This window comes from Neofelis nebulosa, chromosome 5 (genome assembly GCF_028018385.1).
Source record: "Neofelis nebulosa isolate mNeoNeb1 chromosome 5, mNeoNeb1.pri, whole genome shotgun sequence".
In the NCBI taxonomy this organism is placed as follows: domain Eukaryota; kingdom Metazoa; phylum Chordata; class Mammalia; order Carnivora; family Felidae; genus Neofelis; species Neofelis nebulosa.
The window spans coordinates 1,070,859-1,093,261 of NC_080786.1; the positions used below are offsets into that span (position 1 = coordinate 1,070,859).

At 46.7% G+C, this 22,403-nt stretch overlaps 1 protein-coding gene and 1 long non-coding RNA gene across 8 annotated transcripts in view; one reads left to right on the forward strand and one right to left on the reverse strand.

Moving 5' to 3' along the window:
- The window catches only part of ANO10 (anoctamin 10), a 286,676-nt gene that overhangs the window by 30,346 nt on the left and 233,927 nt on the right, over positions 1-22,403 (forward strand). For 5 of the 7 annotated variants that reach the window (XR_009261555.1, XM_058729214.1, XM_058729215.1 and 2 more), the window contains exon 1: positions 17,698-17,952. The exons of 1 other annotated variant lie outside the window; for it this stretch is intronic. The gene's annotated coding sequence lies outside the window, so the exon portion shown is untranslated. Of the gene's footprint in view, positions 1-17,694; positions 17,953-22,403 lie in introns of those variants that run through there. One more of the 7 variants, XM_058729210.1, reaches the window with a different exon arrangement.
- Positions 5,156-17,781, reverse strand: LOC131511538 (uncharacterized). The gene is made up of 3 exons (XR_009261561.1): positions 17,672-17,781; positions 7,164-7,211; positions 5,156-6,362 (listed from the first exon to the last, which is right to left on the reverse strand). It is a non-coding gene; the product is annotated as an uncharacterized LOC131511538 (long non-coding RNA).

The window sequence follows — 22,403 nt, forward strand, 5'->3', positions numbered from 1 at the left end:
ATCTTGCCCCCAGATCTTGGTTTCTTTTTTTTTTTTTTAATGGTTTATTTATTTTTGAGAGAGAGAGAGAGAGAGAGCATGTGAGCAGGAGAGGGGCAGAGAGAGAGAGGGAGACAGAGGATCCCAAGCTGACAGTGCAGAGCCTGATGCGGGGCTGGAACCCACGAACCGGGAGATCATGACCTGAGTGAAAGACGCTTAACCAACTGAGCCACCCAGGTGGCCCTGGAGATCTTGGTTTCTAAATATCATTTCTCACCAACACGAAGAATGTCCTTATTCTTAGGAGATGCATGTTGAAATCTTTAGGAATCGAATGGCATGAATACGGTTTATTCTCGATGCTTCAGCTGTGTGTATGTGTGTGGTAAGGATCTAATGATTGCACCAAGTAATCCCTTTTCCCGCACTTGGCATAGCTCTGCAGAATTAGCTCCAGCTGCCCACACTCTCTTCTGGTCGTGGCCTCCATTCTGAAGATGAACCAGAGCCTGAAAAGATGCAGATTACTAAAGTGCATGTCTCTGAGGCTCAGAGACTCTAAAGAGGAGAAATACCACGCGTGCTCTAATTTTCTGCTTAAAAGTACTTAAGTCCTTTCGATTTGAGATATTTAAAATAGATCACACCTGAGTTCAATCTTTCTTTTTAAATGTTTATTTATCTTGAGAGTAAGAGAGAGCCGAAGAGGGGCAGAGAGAGGGACAGAGAGAGGATCCCAAGCAGGCTCCACACTGACAGTGCGTGGTGGGCAGACACAGGGCTCAGACTCAACGAACCGCGAGGTCATGACCTGAGCCGAAATCGGGAGTCAGACAGTTAGCCCACTGAGCCACCCAAGCACCCTGGGGCTTCAGTCTTAGTGGCCAAAAGCGGTGATTGAAGTACCATTTCCCAGTGCTTTTTTGGTGTCTTTGGCTGTGATAGCTGAGCGTTCGCATTCGTAGCCGCTGGCTTCGATGTGGCTCTGACCTTTCCTCAGGAATTGAGAAATGTGGGTTCTTCCTGAGCCTCGATGACTTGCTATGTAATTTGGGGCAAGTCAGATCACCTTTGGGATCTTTGTTTTCAACGGCCAAAGATGAGGGTCGGACTTGATTTTTTTTTTTCCCGCAGTAAATTTTTGTGATTTTGAATTCTCTCCAAGTAGGGCAATGTATCTGCAGATATCAGGAGCAGTAAGAGAAAAGAGTAAGGCTTCACTGAGATATGAGGGGCCACCTGGAGTAGTTTAATTTTTCCAGCTAATTTTTTTTATATCAATCCTGTATCAGATTCTTTAAACATGTTAAAAATGGATAAGGGCAACAGATGGTTCCTTAGTTACAAGAACAGTATTTTGGTATATGATTTTTTTGATAATTATCCTTAATTCCAAAATTTTTTTAAGTTTATTTATTTATTTCGGAGACAGAGAGAGAGAGAGAGAGAGAGAGGAGAGAACACACACGCATGTGCATAAGCGGGAGAGGAAGGAGGGACAGACTCCCAAGCAGGCTTCACTCCATCAGCGCAGAGCCCGACGGGGGGCTTGAACTCACGAACTGTGAGATCATGACCTGAGCCGAGATCAAGAGTAGGATGCTTAACTGTGCCAGCCAGGTGCCCCTCCAACAATTTTTTTTTTTTTTTTTTTTTAATCTAGAAGGAAAACAATGGCTTGTGAGTGGTTCCAATCCAACACCTCCCTATGGCTGCAGCTCGCATGGCTATATGCTAGAGCTGGCCGACGAGTTGTAATACGCCTCAGGTTCGGGGTGATCTACTCCCAAATAACTTATCACGGCAGAACCATTGAAACACAGTAAATCCTCTTGTTCCCTTGTGTGACTGGGGAATTAGACAATCAACCGCGACCATCTAAAAGTCTTGGAATACAAAATGCACGAAGCATGAAATCCTCTTGAAAACCATTCATTCTCTTAATTATTCATTAGGTTCCTCAGCGTCTGACAGACCTTCAAGGTCATTATTATGAACATTAATTATCAATGTAATGTGACCGGGGAAAAGCCGGTTTTAAAAGAGTCCTGTCTGGCAGAATTCTGCAAGTGAAAGAAGTCACCATTTTATTTGGGTGTGCGTGCATCTACTCTGTTGCTGTATCGTGAGAGAATGGGAGTTTTGGAAGCAGACCTTCCAGACTCTTCTTGCCGCCTGGGATAGTCACCCACTCTGTGTAAACTCTCGCGCGGAGGCCTGGAGGGAGAGGGTATGTGCTGATCCGGTGGTCGGGGAAAGAGAGAAGAACCGGTGCCAGGCAGGGATGGTAAGTTCTCCATGACCAGGGGGTGATGCTTCCCCCCCGAGCCAGCTGGTTTGTTCATGCAGTCAGCGTTGATCAGGTGTCTTCTCTTTACCATGCTTTGCGCTGGCTTGGAAACAGCACCAACGTGGAGTAGGCTGAATGGAGCTGCTTCAAGTCCAGTCTTTCCACACAATTAGCTGAGGGTACACTTCTCACCGTTTCCCCCCATCCCCTCAAAGTTCACCACCGCTGCTAAGAGGTACTGTGAAATTTAAGCCCATTGAATATAAATGCGTCTAATGACTGATGCATTTAAGTATTTGTTCTTCCAGCAAATCGTTGTGAAGTGGTTCATTTTGGAGTGACTGTCCAGAAACGTCATTTTCAGGCCCTCCTCAGTGTCCTCCTCTCTTTGGCACAGCAAACACTTCTGTGGCCCCAACTTAGGACAAGTTTAGGCTGAGGACATGCCTCCAAAAACAACTGGTTATGTTGATATGACAAAATAATGCCGGAGAAGTTCTCAGAATGAACTGGGCTGCCATCCAAACAGGCTCATAGTTGACAGTGTTCTGAAGTGTTAGATTGTACCTTCTGGAAAAAAACAGGATTGTCTATACAGCATTTTCATCACAAACTGATTCCTCAACTTATTTTAGCTGTGTGGCATTAGGATGTATGTATTAAACGTTAGTGCTGGGAATATACCACAAACACCCAGAAAGGTACAGATGTGAGAAAGCTCTGGAATGTGAGGGTGAGGTGGCTGAATCATCTGATCCTTGGACTTGCTGCACTGTGCTGATTTAAAATGTCAAGTTCAGGGGCACCTGGGTGGCTCAGTTGGTTAAGCGGCTGACTCTCAGTTTCAGCTCAGGTCATAATCTCACAGTTTCGAGAGCTCGAGGCCCATCCCGGACTCTATGCTGATGGCGCGGAGCCTGCTTGGGATTCTCTCTCTCTCCCTCTAACTCTGCCCCCTCCCCCATTCACACCATCTCTGTCTCTCTCAAAACAAATAAATAAACTTAAACATAAATAAATAAATAAAATGTCAAGTTCTTTGTCCCTGCCATTCCAAAGACGGAACCTAATTCCCCTCCCTTGACAATGGGCTGGACTTAGAGACTTGCTTCTAATAAATAGAAGGATGCAGAAATGGTGGTGTGACTATGGTGATTAGGTTATTAAAGGGCATCACAACTTCCTGATTACTCTTTCTGATCCTGTCCTCTTCGGGGAGCCAGCTGCCACGTCACCAGCACAGATACAGAGTCCAATGATGAGGTCCATGTGTGAGGAACTGAGGTATGTCCTACCAGCAGCCACGAGAGAGAGCCACCTGGGGGGGGGCAGATCCTTCAGCCCTAGGCACACCTTCAGATGACTGCAGCCCCAGCTGACATCTTGACTGCAGCCTCAGGAGGGATCTTGAGCCAGAACCACCCAGCTAAGCCACTCCTACATTGCTGGCTCTCAGAAACTGGTGGATAATAAATATTTTACTGTTTTAAGTTGCTATGTCTGGGAGTAATTTGTTAAAGAGGCAACAGGTCCTATAGGCAGATGCCTAAAATAGTTGTTGAGAGTAACCTTTCTTACCCCTTCACTCGACGGTGCCATCGTGCGGCCACCCTCACGCACGCACGCGCGCATGCACACACCCATGCATGCACCTGTGAAGAAAACTACCCCACCCTGCAGAGGCCCTACAACTCCTGCCCAGTGCACCCTGGGAGGCAGGTCTTTGACCACTGTTTCACACTATGTGCCAAGCAACTGCTCTCTGGGTACCTGTGAGCTAAATATTTTTATCCTTTAACTACACAATTCAAGGGACATCTGGGTGGCTCTGTTGGTTAAGCATCCAACTTCAGCTCAGGTCACGATCTCATGTTCCGTGAGTTTGAGCCCCGCGTCGGGCTCTGTGCTGACAGCTTGGAGCCTGGAGCCTGCTTTGGTTTCTGTGTCTCCCTCTCTCTCTCTGCCCCTCCCCTGTTCTCACTCTCTCTCTCTCAAAAAGAAATAAATGTTAAAAAATTAAATACACAATTCAGGTTTAATAAGCATTTAATTTTTCAGAAATTCTAAGGTACAAAAAGAGATTTGTCACTGTATCCTATCCAGATCCCATTGAACAGACTGGATATCCAATAATACATGAAATTGTTTTGATTTTGACAGTTAAAAACCGTGTAAAAATGACAAATGCTTTAATGGGTAATATAAATATCCAATTGGTGGTATTTTTAACATTCTATGAACATATCTCAAAAAAGCTTCTCTTAATTTTTTGTAAATTTTGGTCAAAGAAAATTAATACAAATTGCATAATTTCAACAAAGGTCATCTACTACTACTTGCTTGTGATAAAATGTATTTATCTCTCAATTATTCATCTCCTTGATTGTAGTGCTAGTTGGAATGTTATCCATAAATGAGCTTATGGTCTAGTGAGTCAATGATTATTGAAACATTTGATTTTAGAGAAGGCACATTTTTCCCGGGAATAACTTAGAGCTTGTGTTCACAAAGGTCACATTAATAATTTTTAAACCATAATTTAATTAGAAAAATAAGATACCTCATTTTAATCAGCTTGTATTTGAAAAAACCACAAAGATAAATGTAAGCCCTCTCCAGGCTTCCAGAAAAACCTGATTGATTCTACTCTGGGGATTTCATGATTATTCATTAATTGCTGCCTGTGATATATTTTTTTATTTTTATTTATTTTATTTTATTTTTTAAATTTACATCCAAGTTAGTTAGCATGTAGTGCAACAATGATTTCAGGAGTAGATTCCTTAATGCCCCTTACCCATTGAGCCCATCCCCCCTCCCACAACGCCTCCAGTAACCCTCTGTTTGTTCTCCATATTTAAGAGTCTCTTATGTTTTGTCCCCCTCCATGTTTTCATATTATTTTTGTTTCCCTTCCCTTGTGTTCATCTGTTCTGTGTCTTAAAGTCCTCATACGAGTGAAGTCATATGATTTTTGTCTTTCTCTAATTTTGCTTAGCATAATACCTTCTAGTTCCATCCATGTAGTTGCCAATGGCAAGATTTCATTCTTTTTTATTGCCGAGTAATACTCCATTGTGTGTGTGTGTGTGTGTGTGTGTGTGTGTGTGTGTATCACATCTTTCTCCATTCATCCATCGATGGACATTTGGCCGTGATATTTTTATACTGTATTCAGAACATGTACTAAGGCCCACTAGCTCTAGGAGGCAAATGGCAACTTTCTGACTTATCATCCAACAATAGTTCCTTTTTTTTGTTTGCTTCCAATTTGTTTTCTTTAAGATGAGAGATAAAAAGCAAGACGTAAGAGAGGCCCTTGGATCAGTTGGAACTGTCAGGTTGGGTGTACAAAGTAGACTCCAAGAGTCATTCTCCACTTGTGAGCCACTGAGTGCCTGGAATCCCAAGACGACACCACCCAGGGCAGGTGCAATGAACACAACCCTGCGGCCCCGCCCCCTAGTTAATCAGGTGAGAGCTAAGGGCCTTGACATTTCATCTCTTGAGTCCTTCATTTTTCTTCTAAATTTTGCCCCTAATTTCTCCACGTTCTATGGTGTTTAACTGGAGACTTTCCAATGGTGACAGAGGCTTGGGTTGTTTTTTGTCTTTGAGGCTCGCAATGCTTTAAAAAAGAAAAGTGTTTTTTTTAATTACATTTATTTATTAAAAAAAATTTTTTTTAACGTTTATTTATTTTTGAGACAGAGAGAGACAGAGCATGAACAGGGGAGGGGCAGAGAGAGAGGGAGACAGAATGGGAAGCAGGCTCCAGACTCTGAGCTGTCAGCACAGAGCCTGACGCGGGGCTCGAACTCACAGACAGTGAGATCATGACCTGAGCTGAAGTCAGACGCTTAACCGACCGAGCCACCCAGGTGCCCCTACATTTATTTATTTTTGAGAGACAGAGTGGGACAGAGCACAAGCGGGGGAGGGGCAGAGAGAGAAGGAGAATCCGAAGCAGGCTCCAGGCTCTGAGCAAGCGGTCAGCACAGAGCCTGACGCGGGGCTCGAACCCATGAACCGTGAGATCATCACCTGAGCTGAAGTCGGTCACTTAACTGAGTGAGCCACCCAGGCGTCCCTGAAAAAGAAATGTTAAAGCAGGTGATTAAAATAGACTTAATTGTTAAGTAAACACTTGAAGTACCCATATTTAATAAAATATGTGTTTAACACAAAAATACAAGGCAATATAATTATACTAATTACAAGGTAAAGAAAGGATTTATGAAAAAACACGAAATTCATTATATATAACCATTACTATTGGGTTCTGCTAATAGGACACAAATTGAAAGTTACTTGATAGACATCTTTCAATCCTGGGTGTATATCTCTATACCTACTTCTGTACTCTCGCAGACTATTAGCTCAAATCTGGGGGCATTTGTGAATGGGGAATATGAGCCAATGGACACTCTTGGTCCTGTACTGGCCCATGTAGTAGATGCAGGCAAGCCCAGCCCTGTCCCCCCAGGAGCGTCCATCTCCCCCGATTTCCGGTGGCCAACATCTGCATCCCCCTGCCCGAGGGCATCTCTGGGGGTAGGCACGCTGGCTTGCAACAGAGAGGGAGGCCACGGTACCAGAGAACTAACTTCTCCGGCCAGCAGTCCTCAGGCAGGAAATTGTGAGGTGTGTTTTCCACTGGCCCAGGAGTTGCCCAGTAGGGTCCACCCCACCCACCCACAGGAGTGACCCGTGTGATGACACGCCCTCCCTCCCAGTCTCTCTTCTCTTCTCCCCTACCTGTGCTCCTTGGCTCTCCTCCCAATCTTCGTCTCAAGGCCGGCTTCTGGGGACACCCACGCTAGGACAACCCTATTTCTTGCTTATGGTTTTTTGTCTATACGTTAAGGATTTACTATAGAAAAATACTTACCTCTCACACACTGGACTACTCAAAGAGAAGCTGTCGGAGCTCAGCAAACTGTGGGGACAAAATAAAGCAAAATTACGATGTCAGATCAAGTCAAAGGCCATTAAAACGTTGTCACTTTATATTTCATCGTATAGATTAAAGGGCTATATTTTGAAAAGTCCCAGTTCATTTTCATCCATGTCTTAGGTTTACTGGACAACCCTTAAACAGCAGAGTAATATCTGTAGGGTATGTTGGAAGAAGTCAGATGGAGGGATTATTTCTGTCCAGGATACACGAAGAGACTTGAAGTGACAGTCAGGGCCCTCCAGGGTGTTGAGCAGCAACATCTGACATGAGTTCTGAGCAACAGTTAGACCCGGGGGCTTGGAAGCTCGAGCGAGGCTCCCAGTGCTTTGTTTGCTGTGAAGGAGGGAAGTAGATGCCAGCATCAAGGTGTCATAAAGGACATGGGGGCTGTGACATGTGGGTTCAGTTTCATTCTTGTTTTGTGCTGGGGCTGAAAGGGCCGTGTTGCTGCGCGCCTGCCCAAGGAGACTGTAATTGTCAGCAGCATCGTCTGTGAGGCCCTCACCGTGGACGGTTCCTCCTCCTTTGCTGTCCTTCGTCATGACTCTTCCCCACCCTCTCCCCAGCTCCTCGGACTGCTCCCTGTTTCCCTGGTGCATGCTTTGCTTTCCTGCCTCTGCACATCTGTTCATGCTTCCTTCTTCCTGAATACCTGCCCACTTCTATACTCCCCACTCCCCACTCAGTGCACACATATCCACAGGACCACGGCTCCTTTCCTCAAGGCCAGCTTGAACGTCATGCCCGCTGCCAGCCCTCCCGCGAATCCTTCTAGCTCCAAGCATTTCATTCCTCCTCCGACCTCCTATGGTTCATTTATTTCTCCGAATCCCATTATTCTTCATCTTATAATTAGGTGTGTAGATGCCTTGCTCCGCTACGCGTGTGTCAGCTCAGGGAGCGGTCATCCGTGGCGAGTGCATGAAGAAAGGAACGGAGGAATCTGAAAGTCACTGCATGAAATCGCAGTGGTTTTGGTTTTAGAATTTTTCATCTGCCTTTTTTTTTTTAAATATAATTTGTCAAATTGGTTTCCATACAACACCCAGTGCTCATCCCCACAAGTGCCCTCCTCAGTGCCCATTAACCTTTTTCATCTGCCTTAATTTTGATTGTTTCTGGCGGGTAGGGATACGTGGAGGAGTAGACAAGAATTCCACGTAGGGGAAAGGCATGAGTATACATGCGTGCACGCACACACACACACACACACACACACACACACACACAGATGCACCCTAACTCTTATGTATGTGCGTGGGGGGGAGGGATAGGAAGGAAGGAAAGAAGGAAGGAAGAAGGAAGGAAGGAAAGAAGGAAGAAAGGAATGAAGGAAGGAAAGAAGCAAGGAAGAAGGAAGGAAGGAAGGAAGGAAGGAAGGAAGGAAGGAAGGAAGGAAGGAGGCAAGGAAGGTTGGTTTCCTCTGGGGAGAGAAACTGAGTGATTGGGGTTAGGGAGAGAGACCTACTTTTCTCTGTCTACTGTCCTACAGTTTTTACTTTTGTACTAAGTATCTGTGTTATCTAACTTTTTTAAAGATTTTTTTTAAAAGTTTATTTATTTTTGAGAGCGAGAGAGAGACCAAGCGTGAGTGGGGGAGGGTCAAAGAGAGAGGGAGACACAGAATCTGAAGCAGGTTCCAGGCTCTCTGAGCTGTCAGCACAGAGCTGGACGCAGGGCTTGAACTCATGAGCTGTGAGATCATGACCCGAGCTGAAGTTGGATGCTTAACTGACTGAGCCACCCAGGTGCCCCTTTGTTGTTGTTGTTTTTTAATTAAAAGACATACGGGGTGCACCTGGGTGGCTCAGTCAGTCAAGCATCCGACTTCAGCTCGGGTCATGATCTCACAGTTCCGTGAGTTCAAGCCCCGCATTGGTCTCTGTGCTGACAGCTCGCAGCCTGGAGCTTGCTTCAGATTCTGTGTCTCCTCTCTCTGCCCCTTTCCCAATCATGCTGTGTCTATCTTTCTCAAAAATAAAATAAACATTAAAAAAACCTTTTTTTTAAATAAAAGACATATGAAAAGGAAATCCAGTAATCCTTTGTCCTCTTAAAAAGTCTTATTAACTCTGAAGTTCTGCTACCTGTGTAGGCTGTAGAATATACAACCGACCCTTAAACAACACAAGTTTGAACTGTGAGGCTCCACTTATACGTGGATTTTTTACAGTACAGTACCGTAAATGTATTTTCTCTTTCTCATGATTCTCTTAACATTTTATTTTCTCTAGCTTACTTTATCGTAAGAATACAGTATATAATCCATAGAACATACAAAATATGTGCTAATTGACTGTTTATGCTATCAGTAAGGCTTCTGTTCAGTAGTAGGCTAAGTTTGGGGGGGAGTCGAAAGTTATACACAGGTTTTTGACTTCTTGGGGAGCTGGTGCCCCTGTCTTCCATGTTGCTTAAGGGTGAACTGTACTTGGGTTGAGAAACTCATGAGTTGTGTTGGTAGCGAGACCGATCCTAGTTGTTGGGAAATATTTCCACATGGGTCATTTGTATATCTGCACATCTTCTGAGTAAAGGCACTGAAAGTCTTTGTTCCAAATTGTCATTTGAAAGATGTTTGTATAAGAAACAGCCTTGAAGCTAGAGCTAGCGTCTCTGTGTGGAGTCGAGGGCAGGTTTGTCTTGTGTCCAGGATTATAAAGATAATGTTTCCCTCAGAGGTAAAAGTCAAGTAGGCTTGTTAAATCCGGGTTAACAGACCAGGGTTCCTTAAACTCAGAGTTCCTGAGCTATGATGCAAGCCCAGTGAGTGTGCAGAATTCACCTGAGCTGTCCCACATACCCCACCCCCACCCCCGCCTCTCTGGGGAACTGACACAAAGAGCTCACACTGCCTGCTGTGCAATGAATGATAAAGTCTTCCATATCTGACCCGGGAGTTTCTTGTCTTCTGTTGGCATCCGTGAAACCATGGCAGGTTAACTTATTGGCTCACAAGTATGGTAAAATGTCATACCCTTCGTAGTTCTTGACACTAATGATACAGATTTTGATAGGTGAAGATACCCATCTCAATCCAAATCTGATATGTAGGATGAGCAGTTCTCTTCAGGTGAGCAACTTCATAGAGGAATTCTATTACTTCAATGGCTTTATTCCGGCAATGTATTCAATACAGAGAAGACACAGAAAAGACCCATTAGCCATTTAGCCTGTTCCCTGCTAAGACAGGAAATTGAAATAACTCTGGGAGCCAAATTATGTCCTTGGTTATTTGGCAGATGTCAAACGGTCATTACTCTGTATTACAGGTTTCCAGTAAAAACACGGTGGAAATAAAACAACATTTTCCCCAGGATATTAAGAATATCTCTATGATATTTTGTCTACTCTAGCAAATAGGGGTTTGTATGCAATAGTTAAATGGAGGATGGAAATAGTTTACATATTTCTAGGGGGGTGAGATAGGTGTTTTCGTATATGGACATAAATTTCTGTGTTTCATTCCTAGATATCAAAGTGGAAAAGATTAAACAACAACAACGTGGAAAAAATTTAAAAATGGTTATTTTGTTTAAGTCACTCGTCTGTGGTATTTTTGTTACAGCAGCCCAAACTGGCGAAAACGCTCACGTTTGACAAAACCAGGAGACCCCTGAAATTCAAAACCACACAAAACAGACGGGAGTGCACCCAGGGCGGTGGCAGGAATTAGGGACACTGGCCCAAGCGGAGCAAGCACGCTCAGGGTGGGCCGCAGGTCTCAGAGAGGGCCGGGGGCGCTCTGCGGGAGAGGGTTCAGGGTAGGGGGTGCCCAGAGCCCAGTCCCAGCCAGAGGAGCCGCAGGCAGGGGTGAAGGGTGAAGGTAGAAGCAAGGGGGCAGGGCTGCACGAGGACGCACACAGACCCACCACGCGGGGGTAGGAAGCAGTCGGCCGGTGAACGGGGGAGGACCACACCACGAGCGGTTCTCCAGGGGCCTATTTTGGGGCTGAAGGAAAGTAAAGGCCAAGCCAGTTCACCCGCTCGATACTGAGCCGTAAGAAAAGCTTCCATCCAGGGACCTGGACCCTACCAACAACGCCTCCTGGAAGCGGCTCACAGGAGAGAAAGAGAGGCAGGAGCCCAAACATGAGCTGGTGGCACTTGGAAGAGAAGTGAAAGGGAAAAAAAGGCATCAAAGAATTGAAGGAAAACTGGAAATAGTCCAAGGGAGAACAGACACTAAAGCGAACTCAGCAGGAGCCGCGGGGAGCAGGAAGGAAAACAGCAAAAGAGTTTGAAGGGATTAAAGAGACTAGGTTACAATTCTGAATAGGGAGATGAGAGTGGGCCTCGCTGAGAAAATGATATTGTGAATAGTCTTGGAGGAGTGAAGGGGTGGACGGTGCGCTAGGGAAGACTGTTCCAGGCAGAGGGAACAGCAGGAGCAAAGCCCCACCCAAGGCAGGGACAATAGTGTTATTTGGCACATCTATTTTCACAAGTGTGTTATCTCACTGGGAATTCTACACATAAGCCTTCCAAATTCCCCTTGTTTGTCTCTTTTGATGCTTTTTGCTCTGAATCCAACCATATTAAAATCGTGATGTTGGCTTTATTTGTGTTTATATTTGCCTGGTGTGCCTTTGCCCATCCTTCCATTTTAAAACTCTAAAAATTATTTTAGGGTGTCTCTAACGTAGAGTATAGAGCCGAGTTTTAATTAATCCAATTTGGACATTTTTTTGTTTATTCGCAAGTGATTCAGGCACATTTGCCATAATTGGCAGGCCAAATGTGTTCGTCTTAGTGCTGTCATATTGTTTCACGTTCCCACTTCTCATCTTACCTTACCTGCTCTCAGAATGTGGCACAGCTCCTTCTTCATTCCTGTTCTTCACCTGCTTCTGAGATACCCCCTTTCCTACTCTCCTAGCTTACCCCCCATCTCACTTACCGGTCCTTCCAAATATCCTTTGCTGTTTTTTCCCTCTTGTTCCGAACTCTCACTGTTAGAGCTGAGGACCGGGCCTCAGTCCTTGGTCCTCTTCCTTAATGGCTCCTCACCTCTAGTGGACCCATTCAGGCCTGCATTTTCAGACATCATCTCTGTGCTGATAATCTGCAAATGCATCCCTCCAGCCATGCCCTCTCTCCTGACTGCTGGCCTGTATTCCAACTCAGCTTTCCAAAAAGCATCTTAAACTTAATGTGTCCAACACAGGGGTCTGGAGTCTCCTCCAAACCCATTCCTCCCACAGTCTTCCCTACCTCGGTTAACGACAGAGCTGTCACCTGACTTTTTGTTCTCTCATACTTCACATCCAACATGTCTGCAGTTCCTGAGAACTCTTCCTTTAGAATATTTCTAGAAACCATCTGCTTCTCATCGCTGTACTGCTCCCACTGTGGGGCAATCCTCTCTTGCCTCAATTACTACAATAGCCTGCTTCCAACCTTGTGTTCCTGCTGTGTGTCCTCAACACGGGAATCTATCTGAGTGATCCTGTTCAGATGCGAGTCACATAATGTCACTCATCTGCTCAGAATTCTTCAGTGGTTCTCTATTTCCTTCAGAATAAAAGCTAAATAAGGAAACCTATTCATAAAATTCATTATTGCTAAGAAAAAAAGCACATGAACATCTCCACAGATGATGAAAAGGCATTTTTTGGTAAACTTTCAGCATTCTTCCTTGATACGTAAAAACACTTTCAATAAGATAAGAATTCATGGATTCTTTTTGTCTCAAACCCAAAGTGAACCTCCTACTTGCTGAGTAAACACCAGAAGCATTTCCTTAAAGTCAGAAACAAGAAAAGAAAGAAGGAAAATTGTAGTCATTTCCAGATTATGTGACTGTCAACTTGGGAATCTTTAAGAACTAAACTACTATAAACTCTAAAAGATTTTATTTGGGTCATAAAACTATTATACAAAAACTAACGTTCGTATGATAGGCAACAGCCAAACAAAGCTATACGGGAAGAAAAGTTCTCATTTACACAAGTAATGAGACAGGTAAACTGTCTAGGAAGAAACTCCATAAGAAATGGGCAAGATTTACGTGAAGATGTTCTAGGTCTAGTGGTTGGAAGCCTAGAGATAACACCAGGCTCTTTAGTTAGATGCACTCACTTGAAGTCAGGTAGTGGAAATTAGGAAACCATCTTCCTAGGGCTCCTGGCCCTCCCACTGGAGAGGAAGGTTGTGGGTTTCTTTGCGCAAGTCCCAGTGTCTCCTTGAGCTTCCTGGGTGCCAAGAAGCAGTAGCGGTTGTGTCAGCTTTCGGATCCAACTCTGAGATCACAGAGTCCCATTTTAAGGTGTTTATTCTCCGCGTTCAGGCAGTGGCTGTGGGTGGATCTAACCCCAGCGCGCACATGCAGTAAAACCTTGGTTTGCAAGCGTAATTTGTTCCGGAAACATGCTTAGAATCCAAAGCATTCCTGGATCAAAGCAAATCTCAAGAACCATCGGCTCAGTTGTGATCATGTGACGGTCGGCATCCCGTCCTACTCGTATTACAAGACGTTGCTCATTTATCAAGTTCAAATTTATTAGAAATGCTTGCTTGTCTTGTGCAACACTCACAAGATAAGTTATTTGCAACCCAAGGTTTTGCTGTATTTGGTACTAGAGGTGGTCGCAGGCATCGGGCGCTCAAGATGGAACTCTGGGACTGGGTCTGACCCGGCTAGGTTTGAAGACAATGTCACTGGAGGAAAGTCGGATACTACAAATCTAGGGCACACAGTGGGAAAAGTTATATCACCTGTGGTCACCTGGAATGAGCAGTTTACTGAAGGTGAGGCTTTAAGCGGCTGCTGCATTGGACAGTTATGATGGGAATAAGGGATTCAAAAACTGTCAAGGTGGGCTGGCCTTTTCTCACTGTACTGGAGAGTTGCTTTTGTTGTTTTTTTTTTAACGTTTATTTATTTTTGAGACAGAGAGAGACAGAGTGTGAACGGGGGAGGGGCAGAGAGAGAGGGAGACACAGAATCGGAAACAGGCTCCAGGCTCTGAGCTGTCAGCACAGAGCCCGACGCGGGGCTCGAACTCACGGACCGCGAGATCGTGACCTGAGCCGAAGTCGGATGCTTAACTGACTGAGCCACCCAGGTGCCCCTGTATTGGAGAGTTTTAAGAAAGAAAATGATATATTGCCAAAGTCCATAAATACAGAAGGAAATTTAGTATATGATAATGATATGATAATGATGACATTTAAATCAGTAAGGGAAAGATGTATGATTAAGTAAATCAAGTTGGGTAAATGTGTAGCTAACAAGATATATGGTAAAGCTGGATCCATTCTGCTTAACTCACACCCAAACAAATTTCCTTTTATTTATTTATTTTAATGTTTATTTATTTTTGAGAGACAGCCACAGAGCGTGAGCTGGGGGACAGGCAGAGGGGGAGGGAGACACAGAATCTGAAACAGGCTCCAGACTCTGAGCTGTCAGCACAGGGCCCAAAGTGGGGCTTGAACTCACCAACTGTGAGATCATGCCCTGAGCTGAAGTCGGACACTCAACTGACTGAACCACCCAGGTGCCCCCCCAAAAAATTTCCTTTTAAAGGAAAAATGTGAAATCATGAAACATTTAGAGGAAACCATGGAAGCATTTTCAAAATAATCTAAGAATGGTAAAGGTCTTTCTAAGTATGATACAACCTGGAAATACTAAGTAGTAAAAAAAAAAAAAGCCTTGGTAAAATTCACCAATTAGAAATGGAAAAGATCTGCATTGCCAAACAAAACAAGACAAAACAAAAACACAAGCAAATAAAACAGCATAAAGAAAGTCAAAAGATATGGCAAGCTGTGAAAAAGTCTTGACATTCATATTTAAGAAGAGGACTCTTTTTACCATTATGTAAACCTTCTCTATCCAGTAGAAAATTGGACAAAATATGGGCACCTGGGTGACTCAGTCAGTTAAGCATCTGGTTCTTGCTTTCGGCTCAGGTCACGATGTCAAGGTTTGTGAGTTTGAGCCCCACATCAGGCTCTGTGCTGGCAGCGTGCTGTGTGCTTGGGATTCTGTCTCTCCATCTCTCTCTCAAAACAAACATTTTTTTTTTTAAAAGAAAATTTGGCAAAATATATGAACGATAATTCACGGGAAGTAAATACAAATGTCTTTTTCACACTCCTCATAAGAGAAAGGCAAATTGAAACCTGTTGTCATCTCTCAGATTGGTACGTTCCATCCCAGATCTGGCCAAAATGGAGTAAGTCCACTGCAGCCTGTGTCCCCCACTGACTACTACTAAAACCTCTGGATAAAACATGCAAAAGAGGCTTTGCAAGTTGGAGAAAGTGGTGAAAACTGTTTTTCCTTCTCCCTCCTCCGACCTGAGGCCGGTCAGAGTCACAGTGCTGCACTGTGGTAGTACAGTGACATGGGGAAATGAGACCCTGAAAGAACACCTGTCCCCTGGACAGAGGAAGTGGGAAAAGGGACCCCTGTTGTGCAAAGAGCACGAGGGGAATCCCTGTTATTTCTCTCTCTTCCCTGAATGCTGCCTTTAGAGCAGCCCCAATTGCACAGAAGTGCATGAGAGATAGAAAGCATAGGAAATTCCAAGAGAACCTTAGCTTTCTGGCCAGCAGAACTGGAAAGAGGAGGTCCTGGGAGCCAGAAGATATGAAGGAAATCCCCAAAAGGAGAGGGAAGGGAATCCCTAATTCTGTGTAGTGGTTTGTTATGCAGCAATACAGGGACCCATGTCATTGACTCACCCCGGTCAGCCATTTGTGTTGTCCAACAACTGATTTGTCATACTTAACACAGAATGTTAATTTGTTAATTGTGGAGATGAAATGAGATTGTCCATGCGAAAGGCATTTTTTTATATTTCCATTCCAATTTTGTCCCCCCTCCCCCGCCAATCCTTCTGGTCATATAAATGCCAGAAGATGAAGTCATACAGAGGGAGGGCCATTCAAGTTCAGGGGTTGCAAAGACAGGAAGACTGCAATTTTAAAAAGCCTAATAAGTAATTCATGTCTAAACCTATTGACTCACAAACAATTTGCCCCATCTGCAGAAGAGAGAGAACTTCTGGACATATCCATGCAGGGCTTACTAAAAAAGACAGCCATGTGAGAAATGACCAGTAAGGTTGTGAACTCCCGTGACAGAGCATTGGGGTTCTAGAAAGAATAACAAACAGCCCCTATCAAGTGACAAGCTTCTGTTCCCATTCCCCAGTCTCCCTCCTCCCTGTCCTGAACCTGGAAGACCCAGAAAAGGGGCAGAGGTGTGGAGGAGCAGATCTCACTTCTCTGGCTTGGCAGGACTTGGAGGCATTCCTCTGGGCTGACCTGGGTGTATGGAGGGAACCCTTATTAAGGGTTCATTCGTTGCTTTCTTTCGTTCCACTGAGGGTTATTGCTTGCCTGTTGTGGATCGAAAGCCGTTCCAGACACCGGGAATATATCAGCGGACAAAACTGACAAGAATCTCTGCCCTTGTGAAGCTTACATTTGGAAGAGACTGACAGTAAACACAATAATATAAAATGTTAGGTGATGCGTGTTGTGAAAAAAAGATATAGGAGAGCAGGTAGGGTAGATGGTGGGACGTGGAGGAGAGCAAGTATTACACATGATGATCAGAAAGGGCCTCAGTGAGAAGGTGGGATTCTATTCCCTGGAGGGAGGAGAGGAAGTAAACAGTCTTCTTAATTAAGGAATGCAGAGGGAACAGCCAGGACGAAAACCCTGGGGTGAGAGCTGGGTGAGTGAGATCTAGGAAGAGCAGGGGGCCAACGTGGCTAGGGCAGAGAAAAGGGGAAAAGTAAGAAGTCTGAGAGATGAAAGGTGGAGGGGGACTTGTTCTGATTTTTGAAAGTAACAAGAAAATTGGGGTCTGGACTGCAAGAGACCGGCCAGAGGAAAATGCGAAGAGGCATACAGGTTTCCCTGGCTCTCAGAAAGCAGAGCATTTCTGTAAATTGAAAGGCGAAGAATAATCCTCGCACAACCTTGCTTTCCGAAAGTTCCCGTTAACGAAAGACCTACATTAGTACCTGTTTTCGCTAAAGGAAAGAAATCTGAAGAGGATTACCGCTTTTACTAAAAAAGCTATTGCTGTAGTAATGGAGGTCTTTTGTAAGAGCAGGGATACCGGTATTTTTTTCTCCGCGTCTCTACTAGGCTCCACCCCCGCTAGGTGCGAAGGCCCAGCGAGGCCCCACCCCTCATCGGAAAAGCAGCCCATGAGACACGCCTCTCCCACCGTGGTCCCGCCTCCTCTCGGAGCGACAGCCCATAGGACACGCCCCCGCTCGCTGTGACCCCGCCCCCTCGCGGTGGGACCGCCCAACGAGGCCCCGCCCCCCGGCCGCGGACAGCCCATAAGGCGCGCCTCTCCCACCGTGGTCCCGCCCCTCCTCGGGAGTGACAGCCCACAAGGCACGCCTCTCCCGTGCCCCGCCGCGTTCCCACTGCCGGCCAAAAGCCAGCCAGGCCCTTCCTACCTTTTCTCCGGAGCCGTTCCTGCCCCAGCCTCGGAGGGACTCCCCACTAGGCCCCGCCCCGCTCAGGGCGACGCAGTGCCGGGCCCCGCCTGTCCCGACGCGGTCCGGCCCGGCCCGCGCACCCTGGAGTCTGGGCCCCGCCAGGCCCGCCACACCCAGCGCCCGGCGCGCCCTCCCTGCAGGCCTCGGCCCGCCCCCCGCCTCGCGCGTCCGCGGCTCTGCCTCCCCGTGGCGCCGGCCGTCGGGCCCGCCTCCGAAGACGTGGAGCGCCGCTGCGGCCGGTGAGTGGGGGAGGGGCCCGCAGCCCCTCTCGCCGTCGGCGGCGCGGAGCCGGGGTCCGGGTGGGACTGAGCCCCGGCTGCCTGGCGGCGGCGGCGCGCCTCCAGGGACGCCTCCCACAGCCCTTCCTTCCCGGGGCACCTCTCCGGGGCAGTGTCGGGAATGGGGAAGTGGGACCGGGATGGGCGCAGATGGGGGTTGGGGAGGGAGGACTGAAAGTATGGGTGGGGGGTGGCAGGCGCAGGTGGGGGCTGGGGAGAGCCTATAGGAGTCTGGGATGGAGGGCTGAGTATTGGAAGAAACGTGGTGAAGCCGAAAGCTGGGACTTTGGTCAGGATGGGGCCTTGGGGTCTTCGGAGCTCAGGGGAGTGAGGTCGTGGGTGGGGTTGGGTAAGGCGGCCAAGCCTATGGAAGGACGTTTTTTGGAAGGACCAGCCCAGCGGCGCCCAAGATTCACGTTTCTCGGGCCGCCTGGGGAGCAGGGACGCTTGGGATACGTCCGAACTAGCGTGGCTGGAGCGAACTTGCAGGGTCATGCTCCCTTTCACATCGGGGTGATTGGGTTTCCGGGCTCTCCACTGGCACACGTAGTCCTTTTTAAGCAATAAATGCAAGTCAGGGGCAGTGCCTGGGACACCTGAGAAATGTGGATGGAATCGAGTTGTCCTCCTATAGGCTGCTTCTGTTTTCCTGGTGCCTGCCCAGCGCCGGGCTCGGTGCGCGCCGTCTGCTGCAGAAGGCTGTTCCAGCAGCCAAGACAGTGTACAGAGGTTCCGGGCTTCAAAAGTACAGCGGAGGTTTATTCGGACTGCAAAACAGTTGTGGCCCATGCCCTTAAATCCTGCGGAGTTTAATTTCCAAAACTCGAATCCTGTGGCGTTTTTCAAAAGTCCCATCTTTACTCTCTGCCTGCTTTCAATTTGAAGTCTCCCACTAACTTACAGAACCAGATATTTTCTAAGGGCCCGTTCTGTGAGGACACCTAGTTTTAAATTCACCGTGGGAAGTAGATCATGTGTGTTCTGACCAGCTTTTGCTGAAAGAATTGCAGAATTACCGGTGAAGGATGAAATTTAAAAGGTTTAAAGTAATGCAAGGGAATAGAAAGGGCCTAGTAAATCGGTGTGTGTGCTTAAAAAAAAAGCCAGTGAAACTTTTTTTCATTGTGGAACCTTAGAAGATAGAGAAAAGAGTATAAGGATGAAAATGAAAATCCCATGTAATTTAACCAACCCTGTTAACATTTTGGTGCAATACTCCTTCATTCTTTTTGTATTTTATTGTGTATTAAATGTACATGTTACATAATTGGGGTCATATTGTTATATTGCTTTGTTGTCTGCTTTTACCCCCGCTTGGCATTTCCCCCGATCGTTAAGAATTCTCCGTAAACGTCTTTTTATATGGTGGTGTGATCATCGTATGGATTCATGCTTTTATCACATATCAGAGCTTTAGTTTTGAGTCAAGTGCTATGCTTGCAGGTGAGATGCAGTGTTGCTCCAGGGTTTCAGACGTGATTCCAGAGCAGACAGGAAGTGTGAGTGAGAGGCGGTCAGTCCTGGCAAGGCCCAGTTGGGTGCTTCTGTGCAGAGGTGGCCTTCTTGGTGCAGCATCTCTTTAGGCCTAGGCCTGGGCTGCTGTGGCCAGGCTGCTTCCGGTACGTCCGTCTCGCCTCTCCTGCATCTTCCGGTGCGATCCTGATGCCATCAGGTTCCCAGATGTGTTTCTCACATGGGCCTCACCAGCTTCCTTACCTCATCAGTGTCGCCGAGAAACTCCAGTGCGGGTGGGTGTGTACGGTGTGCTGACTTACCACTCCCAGATTTGCACACCTTATGTAACTCGGAGAGGCAGCTGCCCTGGGTCTCGAGGAAGGAGTGTCTCCCAGTTGCCCTCGTCATTAACAGCCTGTTGCAGATTTCAGAAGACGGCTCTGTTTTCTTACCCTCAGGGCCTCCAGAAGGGTCCTGTCCTTCCTTCTAGCCCCGGCCATTGAAATTGCACCTTTTCTCCTCGGGAAATCCCTCTCATTTTCCAGCTCAATCAGTGTGGCCCTTCGTCTTTCTCTCAATGATCTGTTCCTGTGCTGCTTCGTGACTGAGTAATTTTGGTTTGTGTTTCTCCTCGGGTCTGAAATACGGTGATTTCTGAAGATACCTGTGCATTTCCTTGTTAACTAGCCTTTGGATTTATAATTCCATTGGCTCCCCCCACCCCCAAGCTCAGGAAGAGAATACAGAGTCTCCTACTCTTTTCTTGATCCTTGATGAAAGATGCATGTACTCCCGGCCCCATGGCTGAACTCACAGTGTGTTTATCTTCATACGCGCATTTCAGCCACTATGGTCAGGATTCACCTCTCCCTGTAGGCAGGTGATTGCAGTAGCTAATGTAACAGCGCCTGAATCCAGTTCGTTTTTAGGCCTCTCTTTGGCGCTGTGTGCAGTACAACACACGGCAAGAACAGAATTTGGGACGGCTGTCCTGTGCCCCAGAGTGTCTCTGGAACCTGTATGCTGTGCCTTTTAGTCACTCCTGGCTGCTGTCCTGGTTGACAGCTTGGGTGAAAGGGGGAAATTGGTTGTGGTTGCAGAAATCGTTGTACCGTCCAGTGCCCAAGAAGACTACATCTGTTGGGTCGCTGTTTTTTAGATTGGCCCCCGCTGGGATCACGAGCCTCTTTTCTGTACCCACACTTAACGCCCTCATGTGCCCCCCTCTGGTATTTTGGTCGCGTGTATTTATTAGTCATGTGCGTGGTGATGATGGTAGACCAAGCTCCCATGAAGACCCTCTGGTCAAAGCAGGTTGCAGAACTCAGCTTAGGCCAAGGCTGCCCTGAGGCTTCTTGTTTTTACTGCCTTAGACTTGCTCTTCGTGCCATTGAGCCCGCGGGTGGGGAGAAGCGGTTTAGCACAGGCCTGGATTCCGCTGGCCAGTGAATTACAACACTGAGTGCTCCATACCTGCACCCTGCTGCGTGCAGAGCACAGGGGCAGGGATCCCCCAAGGAGAGAGCATCCCAGAGGTGTTCCTATATAGAGACAGAAATTCCCTGAGCGATGGGTGCCCCTCGGTGGGTTACAGGGACAGGAAGAAGACCGCACAGAAGGTGTGGCGCGTCGGGAGAGGGGCGTCTTAGGTCACCAGGGTGGTAAGTACGTTGTGGCGCGGTGGCCGGCCCGAGCGCAGAACAGCTGAAAGCGAGCGTGAACAGAGCAGAGTGGGCCTTCGAGGACTGTCACCAACAGTGTTGAGCCTCGAGGGCATTTTATGTGCTGGAGCCTCAGAGGGATCGAGGCTTCCCGAGCTCCACCAACAAGCCTTCACGGACACTCTTTTCCCACCTGGCATGGTTCAGAGCGGAGTCCAACCAACACCGGCCCTGGAGTTAGTCTGTGAGACTTTCAGGGAGCTAGGCTTGCAGCTGCCCAGCGTGGCCGGGCCGGCGTTTCTTCTTTTTTTTTTTAAATTTTTTTTTTTTTCAACGTTTTTTATTTATTTTTGGGACAGAGAGAGACAGAGCATGAACGGGGGAGGGGCAGAGAGAGAGGGAGACACAGAATCCGAAACAGGCTCCAGGCTCTGAGCCATCGGCCCAGAGCCCGACGCGGGGCTCGAACTCACGGACCGCGAGATCGTGACCTGGCTGAAGTCGGACGCTTCACCGACTGCGCCACCCAGGCGCCCCGGCCGGCGTTTCTTCTAATGACAAGACTGTAAAACTGACTTTGTTGACTAAGTTCACAGAAAGGAAAAAAAAAGGAAAAGGTCTTTTTCATACTGCCTGGTTTCATTCAAAGAGCACTGGATTTCAGTCTGTATCTGCCACGCTGGTCGTGTGATTTCAGACCTTGTGAATATGATACAGTGAGGTCATGGGACTAAGTGACCCCTATGGCTCCTTCTGCTCTAAAAATTCTATCGTCACCCAGCTCCACTGGCACTTTTGGCCGCCTCCTCCTGGATAGGAGGGGATGTGCCTATGTGCGGAGCCGTTTCATTTCATATACTGTTGGACGGAAGGCTTTTCGGTGTTATCGAGCCTTCATTCAAAACAATCTTTGCAGTTAGGCAACTTCTTTTTTACAGAGTTGGTATGTTTTTAATCTGGGACTAAAGCAAATTATCTTGTATTATACAGTTTTAAAAAGTATCGTTTGGCCTTTCCTAAAGGGTACATTTTACCCTTACTTTTAAAATGTCGGACCTCTATACTGTGTTACAAGTGTAAAAGCCATTTTTTTCAAGAAAAAAACCCTTGCCTATTAAAGTTCAAATCAAAAAGAGAAACGTAAAGAAGAAAATAACAATCATCTGAAATCCTACTACCTAGACATGACAGTTGGGAGAGATATATCTGCCTAATCATCGATGGGATATTTATTCAAACGCACACAGTGTGGAGTGAATCGCCAGTGTAGCCACATGTGGTTAAGGGTGTGAACTC